The following is an 18,140-nucleotide window of genomic DNA, read 5'->3' as shown; positions in this document are numbered from 1 at the left end:
TCCACGTCAGGAATTGTATCTCACAGGAGTGTAGAGGTTCAAAAGGTGGTCCCATTAGTCTGGTTAGAACCACGTTGAGGTTCCAGACAGGTGAAGGTGGGTGTCTTGGAGGAATGATTCGTTTGAGACCCTCTAGGAAAGCTTTAATAGCAGGTACTCTGAAGAGTGAAAGGTGCTGCCTGTTCTGAAGATAAGCTGCCACCGCAGCTAAATGTATACGTATGGAACTTTGCTCCTCCCGCTCTGGACTAAAATTATCAATAGCTCTCTTCAACAAGGATCCATCCCTGACGCCCTCAAAGTCGGACAAGTCACACCTCTACTAAAAAAAACAACAGCAGACCCCACTGATCTAAAAAATTACCGCCCTATCACAAATATTCCCACCCTCGCTAAACTGTTGGAAAAATGCGTACAGCTACAACTGACTAAACACATAGACAAGTTTGATCTCCTCAACGCTCATCAATCAGGCTTCCGTGCAGGGCACAGTACCGAAACTGCCATGACTCACATAGTGGACGACGCCCTCCAAATCCTAGACCACAACGATACCTGCCTCCTCATCCTTCTGGATCTCTCCTCAGCATTCGACACAGTTAAACATGAGAACTTACTCGAACTGTTAAACACAAGAATGGGCATATCAGGGACTGTTCTCAAGTGGTTCACCTCCTTTCTACACAACCGGTCACAAAGATTCAAAAGCAACAACCTGATGTCCTCTCCGGTACCTGTATCGCTAGGCGTCCCTCAAGGATCCTCCCTCTCCCCAACACTGTTCAACCTAGTGATGGAACCTCTCACTACTTTGCTACAGACATCCAATGTTCACTTTCACATGTATGCCGACGACACCCAACTTTATCTCAAAATACAATCTCCCAAGGACATCATGCTTCTGAACACCACGATCAGAAACACCCAATCCTGGCTTGCCGAGAATCACCTCAAACTCAATGCCCTGAAGACTGAGTTCCTCCTGATCTCACCTCCCGCAAAAATCTCTACGGCTCAAACATGGCTTAAGCACTTAACGGCTCTAAATGTACAACCTACCGTCGTAGACTCAGTAAAATCTTTAGGCATAACACTTGACGCCAATCTCAACATGCAGCAGCACATCAGCAAGGCAACCAAAGGAGCGAACTTCCAAATCAATACCTTGAGAAAACTTAAACCCTTCCTTCCAGCCAAAGACTTCCAAACTGCAGTACAATCTATAGTCATCCCGCACATAGAATACGGTAGCACCGCCCTCTGCGGGCTCCCCCTAACTACAACGGCACCCCTAAGAGCGTCCCTTAACGCTGCAGCGAGACTCATCACTGGATCAAAAAAACACTCGCATATTTCCCCTGACTTTAAATCCCTGAACTGGCTACCTTTTGAAGCCAGAATACATCTGAAAATCGCCTGCATGACTCACAAGGCTGTACACATGAACTCACCCGCCTACCTCACTCAAAAGCTGACAATTTCGGGTGGCTCTAGAACTACTAGAAGCACAAACAATCTTCTACTGAAGTCTCGAAGATTCCGGAAGGAAAAAACCTATAAACGCTCCTTTTCAGGAATGGCATCCAGGATCTGGAACTCACTCCCTCCTGAAACCAGGCTCATCTCCTCCAACAAACTGTTTAAGAAGTAAAAGCGATCCTCATGGCTAAATACACATGATCTATTATTCTGTATTTCTCATGAATCCGCTCCGTAATACCTGCCTGACCCCTTGGTCTACTTGTACTACTTGTATTATGACTTATTTGATTGTATACGTTCCCTCTTTGTATATTGTTATATTGTTGACGCACCTGTCTGACTTTGCACACTGTACCTACACCACCTCAAATATCCCTACTCTTGTACTACTGATACACCTGTGTGACTATACATCCTGCACTCACCTACCTCAACTATGCCCACCTTTATGTTATCTCCAGAAAAACATTTTAAGCACGCTTAAACAAGTATATGCTTATTTTTGTACTTTTATATTATTGGCGCAACTGCTTGACTATGCACCTTGTACAGACACTACCTCACCTGTGACCTACCTCTTGTTTTTGTGACCTACCTATGTAACTATGCACCTTGTACCTAACTACCTCAACTATTACCTCAACTATCACATTCTATTACTCTATCACCCCGTGTCCTGTAAAGCGCTCTGATATCTGCAAAGATCTTGTTCGCGCTATATAAAACTTTCAAAATAAATAAATAAAATAAATAAACTGTAAGCCAGATTGCATCTGTGTAAATGTAAGAGGTAACATATAATGTTTTGAGTAGATGCATCTAGCGGATTTACGTCATTATTGTTACAATAGATGACAAATCGTTTCCACTTCGCCGCATAGCATGCTCTGGTTGTAGGTCTTCTTGCCTCTTTGATAATATTCATACAGTCAGGAGGCAAGTTCAGGTAACCAAACTCTATGACTTCAGGAGCCAGATCGCAAGGTTCAACTGTTGCGGATCTGGGTGCTGAATGTCGCCATGGCTCTGCGTTAAAAGACTGGGTGTTAATCGCAGCCTTTGATGAGGAACCACGGAAAGTTCCAGGAACGTGGTGTACCATGGTTGCCGCGCCCATGTTGGAGCAACTAGGATCAGTGTCAGTGAGTGTTGTCGCAGGTTGCGTGCCACTAGTGGTATGAGTGGGGCTGGGGGAAAAGCATACGCAAACTTGCCTGACCAGTTCATCCATATCGCATTGCCCTGAGACTGCGGATGTGGAAACCTGGCAGCGAAGCTTTGGCATTTTGCGTTTTCCCTTGTGGCGAACAGGTCTATTTCTGGGTGACCCCACCTCTGGAAGTACGGTTGCAGCACTGAGGGATGTATCTCCCACTCATGCATCTGGTGGCTGTGTCTGCTGAGCAGGTCCGCCATCTGGTTGTCCCTGCCTGGGAGGTGTTCCGCCATGAGGAAGATGTTCCTTTGAATGGCCCACTTCCACATGCTTTGCGCTAGATGGGACAACTGTGGAGAGTGTGTCCCCCCCTGCTTCTGTATGTAGTACATGGCAGTCATGTTGTCCGTCCGGATTAACACGACTTTGTTGCACAAGTGTACCTTGAAAGCCTTCAGTGCCATAAAGATTGCCATCAGTTCCAGCAGGTTGATGTGCATCTTTTTCTGCTGTGTCGTCCATAGTCCCTGCACTGTGTAATGGAGGACATGCGCTCCCCATCCTAGGAGAGATGCGTCCGTCGTTAGCACTATTTGTGGTACAGGCTCTTGGAACGGTCGTCCCTTGCAAAGGTTTTGTGGGTTCCACCAATGCAGAGAGCTGTATGCTCGACCGGTCACCAACACTAGGTTTTTCAATTGTCCCTGAGCCTGGGTCCACTGCCGTGCTTAGCACTCTTGAAGCGGACGCATGTGTAGTCGTGCGTGAGGGACTATGAAGATGCAGGAGGCCATCATGCCTATCAACTGCATAAACACCCGTGCTGTGAGCGAGTGTTGGGGTCTGAATTTCTGAATGAGTAACAGAATGCTGTTGATTCTTGCTGAGTTTGGTTGCGCCTTTGCCGCCAGAGTGTCTAGTGTTGCTCCCAGGTACTGTTGTACATGGGCGGGCTGAAGGAGAGACTTTGGGTAGTTTAGTGAGAATCCGAGGCTGTGTAGGAGGTGAATGGTGCGGGACACGTGGCTGGCACATTGCTGGGCTGACTTTGCTTGGATGAGCCAGTCGTCCAGATAGGGGTAGACGTGAATATGGTTTAGCCGTAGGTGCGCAGCCACTGTCGCTAGGCACTTGGTAAACACCCTGGGGGCTGTTATCACCCCGAAAGGCAATACCTTGAACTGGTAGTGCTGATTTTGGATGGTAAACCTGAGATACCTCCTGTGTGCTGGATGTATTGGTATGTGGAAATACGCCTCCTTTAGGTCTAGTGTTGCGAGGAAGTCTCCCTGACTGAGTAATGGTAGAACTTGCTGTAAAGTGAGCATGTGAAAGTGTTCTGACAAGATGTATTGGTTTAGGGGCCTGAGGTCTAGTATTGGCCTGAGAGACCCTGTTCCTGTATAGGGACGAGCTCTATGGCCCCGTTTTGCAGCATACTGATAACTTCCTGCTGCAATAAGTCTATGTGCTCTGCGGACATAGGACGATGTTTTGGGGGTATATTGGGTGGAGTGGACGTTAGCTCTAGACAATAACCGTACTGAATAAGTTGTCTTACCCACCTGTCTGTGGTAATGCTTTCCCAGACTGGCAGGAACTGTTGTAACTGCCCCCGACCGGTGGTATATGGTCCGGGGGCAGCGACAAGGCGTCACTGTTTAGTATTGGCGGAGGATCTGGTGTGTTATTCCCTCGTCCTCTGCCCTTACTGCTGTTGCCACGGTATCCACCTCTGTTAGTTTTATTATAGGTGGTTTGCGTGTTCCCTTTATTGTATTGAGTCTGCTGGGATGCCTGGCCTCTTGTAGCTCCTCTGTTATTGGAGCGACGAAAGGAACCTCCTCTGAATTGTTGTGACTGCAAGGCCCCCATAGATTTGGCTGTTTCTGTGTCTTTTTTTTAATTTTCTCTAAGATTGTGTCCACATCAGGACCAAACAAAAAATCAGGGTTTACAGGCTGATTTAATAATGTGGTTTGAATCTCGGGTTTGAACCCTGTTATGCGCAACCAAGCATGCCTTCTGAGCATAACACTTGTGTTGATGGCCCTGGCTGCAGCGTCTGCCACGTCCAACGCACATTTAATGGAAGCGTTGGATATCAGTTTCCCCTCTTGTACGAGTGTTTCTGCTCCTTCCTTGTAGGCATCAGGCAAATGTTGTAGCAGTTGCTCTAATGTGTCATAATGTGCCCTATCGTATCTGGCTAATAGGGCCTGTGTGTTGGAAATTCTCCAGATGTTAGCTGCTTGAGCAGCCACCCTTTTCCCAGAAGCTTCTAATACTTTAGACTCTTTGTCTGGAGGAGGAGCATCACCAGTAGTTTGGGAGTTGGCACGTTTACGAGCATTGGAGACCACCAAAGAGTCCAACGACAGCTGTCCCCTAATGTATGTAGGGTCCACAGGCGCCGGTCTGTATTTTCTTTCAATTCTGGGGTTAACAACCCTTGCTCTCGTGGTTTCCTTAAAAATGTCTCCTGCGTGTTTAAGGACACCCTTTAACATTGGCAATGTTTTAACTGATCTCTCTGAAGTGGAGAAAGTGTCTGTTAGACCTGTCTGCCCCTGTGAGTTCCCTCACAATTATTATTTATTTTGTCCCCTTTGGCACTCCAGTGAATCCAGTTATGTATTTTCTTTTTTTAATGTCCACCAGAATTTTTCCAGTGTTCTCGTGGGGGCTAGGTGTTTCTTGGGCCTATTGTTTTACCAAGGCCTAGTTTTCCTCACAGAAAGCAACTGTTAGAACATGATTCCTAAAATGGTGGCTACTAACTGCCATAACGGTCACCTAAGGGTGGCAGACCCATAGGCTAGCATGAGGAAGGTTCCAGAACCAACTAGTAGCTTCCAGGGGTCTGAGGCCAGCCTATAAAAGGCCAGTGACCAGGGAGCCATTTTGGGACAAGATTGGAATTGACGAGTGCGGAGAGAGGCGACTTGAGGAGGAGGATATAACACTAGTAGTGACAAGATCGACCTTTGGGGCCGGCTGTTGCTCTACTGGGAAGTGACCCCTCATAGGCTGACCAAACCCCACTGCCACAGCAACCATATTAAGAAACGGAAGACTCCGTGGCAAGTTTTATAACCATCAGTGACTCTCGCAGCGTGGCTCTCAAGTGACCTGTGAAGACCTGCCCTGAAGGCACGTGTGCAGTGGAAGCGAACCTGGACACAGTGACACTCTGAATGGTAAAGGAATCAGGGGTCAAGGAGTTAAAACTGCCGCGACTGCAGCACATGAGCCCGGAGTCCACATTGTGAAGAGAAGCGGCGGAACCGGCTGTTGACCTTACCTGAAGGAAGCGCCACTGCCGTGTGGGATACCTGTCGTGGGATCGGAAGAGGAGGAAGAGCCCAGCTGAACCGTGTGCCATCCGGAGGAACCTGAGGTAGCGTCGGAAGAGGCAGGGAGACTGCAGGAGGAGGCCGGACGGGGGCGGAGCCTTCGTGCCTGAGGAGAGCGTCTGCGAGGATCAGGAAGCGGCTCGAAGCGGCGGACTGAGGCAGCGGTAACGGAGCAGCGGTTCAAGGGAGAGAGCGTGGCCGCCGACACTCGTATAACGCAGCACAAGTGGGCAGAGAAGCCAAGACACCACAAGTAAGCGTGGGAGAGTGGTTGGGCGGGGAGGAGCAAACGAGTCCCTGCCGGAACTTACCCCAAGTAGCTGAACAACCGGGGACACGTAAGGAGACAGCAAATTACCTGTGTGACACTCATTTAGGAGATATAGCAAACCCGAGACAATCCTCTCAGTGAGGGGGTGATCCATGTGAGAAACTACCTGCCCATAACGGAACTTGTGAGGGAGAGTAAGCTGGAAGCCGAGGGGCTACAGGGAAACGGGAGGTAGCGAACCAAGTGGGGATCACCAGAGAGTTCTGGGGGAACAAAAGGTGATTGGTGGTGAACATCCTGGAGGGTGGAGGACACGATATCCGAAAGGCTGGCAGCACCTGTGTTTACTCTGATGGGCTCAGTGGTTTAATAAGTTCGTAGGGTGTTGAGAGCTGTTCTTCAGGGATGTAATATCTTGCTTGTCTTCTCCAGTAATTCAACTACTCGCACCAGAGCCTAATCGTGATTGTATGAAGCTGTGCGGGGGGAGCTGCACCTGGCGAAATGTAATGTACCAGATATGATTTATTGTAAAGAAGCCTGTTTAATTATCAACCCGAATAGATGGGGAATGTAAGAGATTGCAACTCTAAGTTGTAGGGATTTCTCAACGTGACCTTCATACTTGGGGGTAGAGAAATACTGAAATTGCCAAATGAATTTTGCGATGAACCAATAATTGAATGTGATAAGGTTAAATGATCGGAAACTGAAACCCGGCTCTAAAGAAAAGAAAGATACATCAAAGAATTTTATAAAAGGAACCGGTATTTTTCTAAACTGGTGTGGTGTCATTATTTTGGTTGGTCATTCACTGGGTTACTGTGGGTGAGATTGTAAGCACTACACAAAGCCTCGAGGGGGTTTAGCTGATGGTGCTATGTGCCAGGCTACCCTATGTAGTCTAGAAAAACCTAGGTCTAACATAATTGGTGCTTCAGCGGTGGGATAACGGGTTTGTGCTTACAACCACTTATTAGTAACACAGTGCTTACCACAGGCCTACACCTGGAGTTTTCTCCTGGCGGACTTCCTAATTACTACTTTTGTTTTTTCCAAATTTACTCCTGGTGGTGGGTGGAGGTGACCCTCAGAGTTTCCTATCCTTGTAACTTACTTCGGGGTGGTTGTCCACACTTTTCACTGACAAGATGGAATTCGAAATGTCAGAGCTGGAGACCTATACTGTGGCACAGCTGAAGGATTTCTGTCAGGAAAGGGGAGTGTTCGTTAGGCGAGGGGCCAAAAGAGAAGAGCTCCGTACTAGTCTGCGAGCCTGGGTGGAAGCGCACACGGAGGGAACGGTAGAGGAGGAGGAATCGGACAGAGGTACTGTCATTGATAGGACTGCGGAATGTCCCCCGGGGGTGGGTGAGATGTCAATCAGCCCCAAGGCAACCTCAAGGGAGGGCAGCAGTGTGTCATCGAGAGGGTTGTCAGAAACCGAGTTAGCTGACAGGAGAGAGGAAAGACAGTTAAGGTGGGAAATAGCAAAAATGGAGTTGGAAGAAAGGAGGGAGGGGAGGAGGTTGGAACATGAGTCCAAGCTGGAGATGGAAAGGAAGAGGTTGGAACACGAGTTCAAGCTACGAGAACTCGAATTCCAGGCCCCTAACATCACTCCAAATGGTGGCAGCGAAATCAAAGAATTAACCAGGGAATCCAGACCCTACCTACCTAAAGACATAGTTGCCAGCTACAGCCAAGGGGATGACATAGCCAAGTGGCTGGCTGCCTATGAGGTCTCCTTAAGAGCCCATGGGATTCAGGAGAAACACTGGGGGGGTGGATTATATAAGTATATGCCTCCCACTGGTCGGGATACATTATTGGCACTAGAACAAGAGAAGCAGACCCACTACCCCACCATGAAGATGGCGTTAATCAAAAAGTTTGGGCTAACCCCGGAGAAGTATCGCCAAAAGTTCAGGGGGAGCCACAAGTTAAGCACCCAGAACTGGGTGGATTTCCTGGACTATGCAAGAAAGGCATTGGAGGGTTGGGTGAAAGGCAGCGAGGTAGGGGACTATGAAGGTTTATATGACCTCATACTCAAGGAACACCTACTCGAGAAATGCTTTCCCGAGCTGCAACAACACCTGGTGGACAGCAAGCTGACCAGCCCCAGGAAGCTTGCTGAGGAGGCGGACATCTGGGCTAGTACCCGGGTGTCCTCGAAGGGGACTGGAGGGGATTCCCAGAAGTCCGGACAGGGCACCCCCCAGAAGAAAGAGGGGGGAGATAAAAAGCGGGAGTTCTCTAAAGGTCCCCAAAACAGTTTCCAGGGAAAGGGAACAGGTTTCACCCCTAAGGCTAACCCGCCCAGAAACCCTCATCCTGGCCAAAGCCAGCAGCCAAGGGTTGTCCACTGCTTTGAGTGTGGTGGTGTTGGACATTATAAGGGAGATGTCAGATGCCCAAAGAGACCACCCCCTCCCACCGGAGGCAAAGCCCCGGGAGTAGCCAGTGTAGCGCTCGGGGAGGAGTTGCCCTTAGATAAGGGGGGTGAGTGGGCGGGTGTCACCTTAGTGTCCCTGGGAGAACGGGAGATGGTTCCTAAGATTCAGGTGCCCCCAAATACTACCAAGTATGGGCAGTGGATCACCATCAATGGCCAGAGAGGGGAAGCTCTGAGAGATACAGGAGCCAGTATGACTATGGTGAGAAGTCAACTGGTGTCTCCAAAGCAGGTGATTCCCAATGTACTCCACCCCGCCGCGATGGCTGACGGCAGAATGGGCCACTACCCCGTGGCCGAGGTTCCCTTTGAGTGGGAAGGGGTTGCAGGTTCACTTCGAGTTGCCGTAAGCCCTGCCGTGCCAGTTGATTGTCTGCTGGGGAATGACATGGAGCACAATGCTTGGAGGGAGGTGGAATACCGGACTCATTCTGAGATGCTGGGTACACTTGACTGGGCCTGTGTCAGCACAAGGTCCGCGACTACCCGGAGGGGGAGTTCGCTTACGCTGGAGCCTGGAACAATGGCCCAGCCAGCTGCCAGAGAAGAGAAGGACAGTAGGCAGGAGGAACCTGCCTCCACATCTCTACCTCGTGAGATAGATAGGCCACCTGCGAAGGTGGATCTGGAGTCCACGGAGGAGAATGTTACTTCCTTGAAGAACCTACCCATCCCTGCTGAATGGCATGTGGAGGGAGGTCCTTCCAGGGAGGAATTCTGCAAAGCTCAGAAGGAGTGTCCCACTCTTGAGGGGCTGCGGCAACAGGCCAAAGCCCAGGCAGCAGGGAACGTTGTAGGGAACTACCAGATTTACTGGGAGGATGGACTCCTCTACAGTGAGCCCAAGGCACCCGGACATGGTTCATCCAGGGCCTTGGTGGTCCCTCAATGTTTTAGAGCCTTTCTTCTAGAACTGGCTCACGAGATACCCTTGGCAGGTCACTTGGGTCAGGACAAGACCTTTGCCCGGCTTGTCCCCCACTTTTACTGGCCTCGGATGAGAGTGGCGTCTGATACCTACTGTCGGACGTGTGTGTCTTGCCAAGCCATTGGGAAAACAGGGGTGAAGCTGAAAGCTCCCCTGGAACCACTTCCAGTCGTTAGCACCCCCTTTGAAAGGGTGGGCATCGACATTGTAGGGCCATTAGATCCACCGACTTCAGCTGGTCACAGGTTCATCCTGGTTCTAGTGGATCATGCCACAAGGTACCCAGAGGCAATTCCTCTGAGGACCATTACTGCACCTGCAGTGGCAAGGGCTCTGATGGGGATCTTCACCGGAGTGGGTTTCCCCAAGGAGGTTGTGTCCGACAGGGGGACCAACTTCCTATCAGCTTATATGCGGGCTATGTGAAAGGAGTGTGGTGTTACCTACCGGTTTACCACTCCTTATCACCCACAGACCAATGGTCTTGTGGAAAGGTTTAATAAGACCTTGAAAGGCATGATAAGAAGTCTGCCTGAGAGCCTGCGGAGGAAATGGGACGTCCTCCTACCCTGTCTCCTGTTTTCCTACAGGGAAGTGCCACAGAACGGAGTGGGCTTCAGCCCCTTCGAACTTCTGTATGGGCACCCTGTACGGGGTCCTCTCAGCCTGGTGAAGGACGGATGGGAAAAGACTCCCAGGAAGCTTCCCCAGGACGTGGTGAGGTACATGCTGGCCTTCCGGAGCCAAATGGCCAAGTTGTGGAAGCAAGCTTCTGACAACTTGGAAGCCAGCCAAGCAGTAATGAAGGAGTGGTATGACCACAATGCTCACCCAGTGGAACTGGAGCCTGGACAAAAAGTGTGGGTGATGGAACCTGGAGAGCTAAATGCCCTCCAGGATCGTTGGACAGGCCCCTTTGAGGTATTGGAGAAAAAGGGTAAGGCCACTTACTTGGTGGACCTTAAGACCCCGAGACAGCCCCACCGGGTGCTTCATGCCAATCGCCTCAAGCCACACCATGAGAGGCCCGAGGTCGTCTTGATGATGGTGACCGATGGAGCAGAGGAAGAGGAAAGCGAGCCTCTCCCTGATCTTTTCTCGTCTCAGGAAAAGGATGGGTTGGTGGAGGGAGTGATTCTCTCACCATCCCTGACTCCTGAACAGCAGAGAGATTGCCGCCAGATCCTGGAGCAATTTTCCTCACTGTTCTCCCTTGTCCCGGGAAGGACCCACCTGTGTACCCATGATGTGGACACAGGAGACAGCCCACCTGTGAAGTCTAAGATCTACCGGCTGTCAGACAAGGTGAAGGCCAGCATCCATGGTGAAGTAGCCAAGATGTTGAAGCTAGGAGTGATTGAATCTTCCAATAGCCCTTGGTCCAGTCCGGTGGATTTGGTACCAAAAGCTGCCCCACCGGGCGCCACACCTGAATTAAGATTCTGTGTGGATTACCGAGGACTAAATTCAGTAACAAAGACTGATGCTCATCCGATCCCCAGGGCGGATGAACTTATTGACCGGCTGGGAGCTGCCCAATACTTAAGTACCTTTGACCTTACTTCCGGGTAATGGCAGATTTCCCTTACTGATGGAGCAAAGGAAAGGTCAGCCTTCTCCACGCCTCAGGGTCACTACCAGTTCTGCGTGATGCCCTTTGGGCTCAAGAACGCCCCTGCCGCTTTTCAGCGGCTGGTGAACAAGGTCCTTTCTGGTATGGAAGCTTTTTCTGCTGCTTATCTGGATGACATTGCTGTCTTCAGTAGTAGCTGGGAGGATCATTTGCAACACTTGCAAGCTGTTCTCCAGGCCCTGCAACAGGCTGGCTTGACAATCAAGGCCAGCAAGTGTCAGATCGGTCAGGGGTCGGTGGTGTACCTAGGCCACTTGGTGGGCAGAGGGACGGTGCAGCCCCTCCAGGCGCAGATCGAGGCTATCATGGCCTGGGAGTCCCCCAAGACCCAAACTGAGCGCCCTCTGCGGTCTACCCCTAACTACCACGGCACCGATGAGAGGTTCTCTAAACGCTGCAGCGAGACTCATCACCGGTTCAAGAAAACACTCACACATTTCCCCTGACCTGAGAGCCCTGAACTGGCTGCCTTTTGAAGCCAGAATTCATCTGAAAATCGCCTGCATCACGCACAAGGCTGTTCACCTGAGCTCACCCGGATACCTCGCCCAAAAGCTGACGATTTCCGGAGGCTCTAGAAACACTAGAGGCACAAACAACCTCCTACTAAAGCCCCAAAGATTCCGCAAGGAAAAAACGTATAAACGTTCCTTCTCAGGAATGGCACCCAGGATCTGGAACTCACTCCCCCCTGAAATCAGACTCATTACCTCTACCCTGCTTTTCAAGAAAGAAGTAAAAGCTATCCTCATGGCTAAATACACTTGAATTATTACTGGGGAGGATATTTACAGACGTTGTACCATGCAGTTTTGCTAATCTTGTCTGCATTTTTTGTATGACGCGGGTTATTGACCTGCCTGAGTGTTTTACGCTATCAATTATTTGTACTTGTATCATTATTGATGTATCTGGCTGACTATGCTCCCACATGTACCTTCCCCACCCCAATTGCTATTTACTCACACGATGTTCCGCTCGTCTGTAAAGCGCTCTGATATCTGCAAAGATCTTGTTCGAGCTATATAAAACTTTCTAAATAAATAAATAAACAACCTCGACGGGTAGTCTGGACGGAGGCTTGTCAGCGAGCCTTCGTGACTTTAAAACAAGCATTGTGTACTGTTCCAATACTTAGGGCTCATGATTTTTCCAGAGAGTTCATTGTCCAAACAGATGCATCAGAACATGGCATTGGGGCAGTGTTATCGCAACTAAATGATGAGGGCTTGGATCAACCCGTGGTCTTCCTATCCAGGAGACTACTCCCCAGGGAACAGAGGTGGAGTACTATAGAGCGGGAAGCCTTTGCGGTGGTTTGGGCTCTGAAGAAGTTGCGTCCATACCTGTTTGGCTCGCACTTCCTGGTTCAGCCCGACCACCGACCCCTTCGTTGGCTGATGCAGATGAAGGGGGAGAATCCCAAGTTGTTGAGATGGTCCATCTCCCTACAGGGAATGGACTTCCGGGTGGAACATCGGCCTGGAGTGGACCACGCCAATGCAGACGGTCTCTCTAGGTATTTCCGCCTTAGTGATGAGAACTCCCAAGGGGTTGGGTAGCTCTTCCCACTTTCAGCTGGGGGGGACGCGTGTTAGACCTGTCTGCCCCTGTGAGTTCCCTCACAATTATTATTTATTTTGTCCCCTTTGGCACTCCAGTGAATCCAGTTATGTATTTTCTTTTTTTAATGTCCACCAGAATTTTTCCAGTGTTCTCGTGGGGGCTAGGTGTTTCTTGGGCCTATTGTTTTACCAAGGCCTAGTTTTCCTCACAGAAAGCAACTGTTAGAACATGATTCCTAAAATGGTGGCTACTAACTGCCATAACGGTCACCTAAGGGTGGCAGACCCATAGGCTAGCATGAGGAAGGTTCCAGAACCAACTAGTAGCTTCCAGGGGTCTGAGGCCAGCCTATAAAAGGCCAGTGACCAGGGAGCCATTTTGGGACAAGATTGGAATTGACGAGTGCGGAGAGAGGCGACTTGAGGAGGAGGATATCACACTAGTAGTGACAAGATCGACCTTTGGGGCCGGCTGTTGCTCTACTGGGAAGTGACCCCTCATAGGCTGACCAAACCCCACTGCCACAGCAACCATATTAAGAAACAGAAGACTCCGTGGCAAGTTTTATAACCATCAGTGACTCTCGCAGCGTGGCTCTCAAGTGACCTGTGAAGACCTGCCCTGAAGGCACGTGTGCAGTGGAAGCGAACCTGGACACAGTGACACTCTGAATGGTAAAGGAATCAGGGGTCAAGGAGTTAAAACTGCCGCGACTGCAGCACATGAGCCCGGAGTCCACATTGTGAAGAGAAGCGGCGGAACCGGCTGTTGACCTTACCCGAAGGAAGCGCCACTGCCGTGTGGGATCCCTGTCGTGGGATCGGAAGAGGAGGAAGAGCCCAGCTGAACCGTGTTGCCATCCGGAGGAACCTGAGGTAGCGTCGGAAGAGGCGGGGAGACTGCAGGAGGAGGTCGGACGGGGGCGGAGCCTTCGTGCCTGAGGAGAGCGTCTGCGAGGATCAGGAAGCGGCTCGAAGCGGCGGACTGAGGCAGCGGTAACGGAGCAGCGGTTCAAGGGAGAGACAGTGGCCGCCGACACTCGTATAACGCAGCACAAGTGGGCAGAGAAGCCAAGACACCACAAGTAAGCGTGGGAGAGTGGTCGGGCGGGGAGGAGCAAACGAGTCCCTGCCGAACTTACCCCAAGTAGCTGAACAACCGGGGACACGTAAGGAGACAGCAAATTACCTGTGTGACACTCATTTAGGAGATATAGCAAACCCGAGACAATCCTCTCAGTGAAGGGGTGATCCATGTGAGAAACTACCTGCCCATAACGGAACTTGTGAGGGAGAGTAAGCTGGAAGCCGAGGGGCTACAGGGAAACGGGAGGTAGCGAACCAAGTGGGGATCACCAGAGAGTTCTGGGGGAACAAAAGGTGATTGGTGGTGAACATCCTGGAGGGTGGAGGACACGATATCCGAAAGGCTGGCAGCACCTGTGTTTACTCTGATGGGCTCAGTGGTTTAATACGTTCGTAGGGTGTTGAGAGCTGTTCTTCAGGGATGTAATATCTTGCTTGTCTTCTCCAGTAATTCAACTAGTCGCACCAGAGCCTAATCGTGATTGTATGAAGCTGTGCGGGGGGAGCTGCACCTGGCGAAATGTAATGTACCAGATATGATTTATTGTAAAAAAGCCTGTTTAATTATCAACCCGAATAGATGGGGAATGTAAGAGATTGCAACTCTAAGTTGTAGGGATTTCTCAACGTGACCTTCATACTTGGGGGTAGAGAAATACTGAAATTGCCAAATGAATTTTGCGATGAACCAATAATTGAATGTGATAAGGTTAAATGATCTGAAACTGAAACCCGGCTCTAAAGAAAAGAAAGATACATCAAAGAATTTTATAAAAGGAACCGGTATTTTTGTAAACTGGTGTGGTGTCATTATTTTGGTTGGTCATTCACTGGGTTACTGTGGGTGAGATTGTAAGCACTACACAAAGCCTCGAGGGGTTTAGCTGATGCTGCTCTGTGCCAGGCTACCCTATGTAGTCTAGAAAAACCTAGGTCTAACAGTGTCAAACAGGAAATCCTCCTCAATTGGGTCAGCATGCATGTCCACATCATGATTATGTGCTGCCCTCTCTATTAATGCGTTAAACGCCGCTGTATCCTCTGTTAGCGAAGTTTTTACAGAATAAGAAGGAGTATCAGGGATAGTTTGTGACTCCCCCTGGTCAATAGGGTCTGCCCAGGCTTGAGTCTGGTCATCTTGATCATTGTCCGCAGGGTAAGCATATTGGTCATCATAGTCATACCCCATATCCTCATTAGAGCGTGTGGGTGAGTATGCAGAAGTGTCCTGGCCATGGTACCTCACAGGTTCGAAATGGACAGGCGATGTTGAAGAATCCCTTTTCTTTTTTAGTGGAATTTTATACGATTCCAGAGGATTTTCAGACCTGATCTTTCTTTGATAAACAGAAAGTTTGCCGGTGTCGGCGTCGATATGGAGCTTTGACTGATCATCATAGGAGGGCTCCTGGTACAGCACGTCCTCTTCTAGAGGATGACTCCTTTTTCCAAGTGACACAGTTTTGGGTGATTCAATCCCTGTTTTCGGATCGATCGCCTTAGGCCGTGCTGTCGGGGACAGTCTGAATTTTATCGGTGGCTTTGGGGCCGGCGTTGAGATCGGGCCGACGGACTTCGCCCTGATGTCGTGCTTTTGGCCTTGCGTCGACTTCGGTACTTGCTGCGTTGGAGGCGCGCTCCTTTTCTTCGAGTCGACTTGCTCCTTCGAGGCGCCTTTGGATTTTGGCTTGAGGGCTTTGACGAGCTGTTGTTTTTCGACCGTGCCTCGGTTCGAGGGCCGTCCGAAACTCGAGTCCTTTGTTTGTGTTGCTGTCAGTCGACGCCGACCTAGTCGGTTCGACGTTCTTGGCTTTAGCGATGGACTTTACCGCCCCAATCTTCGGCTCGACACCCTTTGTGGTGGACCCCGCAGTGTCGTCGACACTTTTTTTCGACGTCGAATCCGATGTGTTCGCACTTTTCGATCCGAAGGCTGTCTTCAGCAGTTTCGGTTTCGATTTTGACTCGACAGCTTTCGGTTTCGCTTTCTGTAGGGCGACCAATGGCTCGTGCGATATATTCTTAGCCGGGCCGAGACGCGGGGCTATGGAATGTTTGACATGATCTTGGCTAAGCCTTTTGGCGATGCCTCGACCTGAGCCTTTGAAAGTTTGTTAGTGTCTTGTTTGGGCCCAGTACCCACTGCTGGGCCTGGTTCATCACTCGAGTCGTCATCGACGGCTCCGATGGGGGACACGTCGTCCCTTACCTCGTCGACGTTTTCACCTTCAACGTGTTCATCGCCGTCTTCATAGTAGTTGGAGTCGTGCTCCAAACCTGGATCCGACGGCTGCTCTGGATCCTCAGTCTCGACGACCTCATCGTCGTCTTCGTCGAAGATATTCACCGGGTCTTCTTTGACCGGAACCGAGCACAAGCGAGACAGTTGTCCTCGTTGTGGTCTGGTGATAAGCACTTGTTGCACACCGGGTGTACATCGATGTGCGGGTATTTTGAGTTACAAAGGGGGCATCGTTTGAACGGGCTCCGTTCCATCGACGATCGGGCCTCTGGTGTCGAAAAGGCCACGCGGCTCTCTTCGACGTCTTGCTTCGAAAATACCGGGAACAAGAACTCAGCACAGATCGAAATAACAATACCGACGACCCCGAAGGCCTTTTGGCCTTGTAGAAAAGTTTCCGAACTTGAGTAAAGAAAAGTGCATCCGAACCCAATGGCGGAAAAAAACAATCTGAGGATGGAGAGGATGCCCATGCGCACTGTAGTCCAGGGGAGGAGCCACCTATCTCGTGATACTTCGAAGACTCTTCCAGGACAACAATGTGCAATCATCCGGACCCAACACTAGGTGGCGATCTATGCACAAGATGTGAATTCAGCAGCCCACATGCCTCGAACAATAAGGTTCTCACCCTAGGAGGTAAGAACAGCATCTTGGGTACCAGGCTGGCAGAAACCAGTCAGAAGGATACCAGAGACTGGTACGTTTTCAGGGGGCACCTTCAAGGTGCCCTCTGGGTTCATGTATTGGTAAATCCAACACTGTCATCAGTGTGAGTGTACCAATATGAGATGTTGATACCAAACATCCCTATTTTCAGTTAAGCCATCATATAGTTGGGGGAATTGTTTTCACCAGTGTCCATCACATGTTTTAAAATGGCTTCCCAGGTCACTTGTACTGGCAGTAGTAAGACTGACCAGTACAAGGGCATATCTGCTCATGCAAAGATCACTCATATGTAATATTTAGCACCCTGCCTTAGGGCTGTTAGGCCTGCTGTAAGGATGACTTACAAATATGACATGAAGTTGTAGGGGGCTAGACACATGGGGGTTGTGATATGTCCTGTTTGCACTTTTGTCAGCACCAAGACATGCAGCCTGCAATGGCAGTCGTGCATGTGCTTGGTGAGGGGTCCATTAGGATGGCACAATTCGTGCTGCAGCCCTTAGGGGCTCTCTTGAGTATGCCAGGCCGTAGGTACCAGGGTACCATTTACTAGGGACTAGTAAATAGGTGTAGAGCTCTGGCACTGGGGACCTGGTTAGCGGGAGCCCAGTGCACTTTGTTGAAATCACATCATGTACCAGGCAAAGAATGGGGGGTAACCATGTCAAAATGGGCCCTTTCCAACACAAAACATTTCAGATATGTTCTCCTTCTGACATCACTTTACTTCCAAAACATTGCCTATCCCCAAAAACTCAAAACAAGAAAGCAGAAAGTAAACACACAATCAGACAAGACTAGAACAAAAGGCAAACACATAACTGAAAGTTAACCTGTTTAAATATCAATAAAGACAGTACTCTGAATCATCCCAATAATCAATTGGAGAGACGGTTGGAAGTGACATATCTGGTGGCTACAGGGAAGGGAGAGCCTGAAAGTAGTTTGGGGCAGTATGAGAGCTGAAAAGGTCAGCACTGTATCAGAGAATAAGTTAATGTTTCAGTATGTCTAGAAGCTTTTTTTATATAGAAGACACGATTTAGAAGGTAAGCATAATACATTCTGGATAGACTGGTGGTGTTCTATGTCTATGCCAGCAGGAAGAATATTTAAGAGCACGTCTGATAGAATATCTACATGATTTCTTCCAAGATGACAAACTTACCTGATACAAAAGCACAAAAAGACTTAATGTGCACAACAGATTTGTTCCTCCTTATCCCACCACCCTCAGGCTCTACATGTAAGGTGCAGACTGCCACGTACAAATCAAATTTTCAGGATATCT

At 49.6% G+C, this 18,140-nt stretch overlaps 1 protein-coding gene across 1 annotated transcript in view; it reads right to left on the bottom strand.

The window, feature by feature from the left end:
* The window catches only part of TRAP1 (TNF receptor associated protein 1), a 195,884-nt gene that overhangs the window by 131,159 nt on the left and 46,585 nt on the right, over positions 1-18,140 (bottom strand). The window lies entirely within an intron of this gene.

Source organism: Lissotriton helveticus, chromosome 10, assembly GCF_964261635.1.
Source record: "Lissotriton helveticus chromosome 10, aLisHel1.1, whole genome shotgun sequence".
Classification (NCBI taxonomy): Eukaryota; Metazoa; Chordata; class Amphibia; order Caudata; family Salamandridae; genus Lissotriton; species Lissotriton helveticus.
Note: the sequence above shows the minus strand (reverse complement) of the source record. Positions and strands in the feature narration are given on the sequence as shown.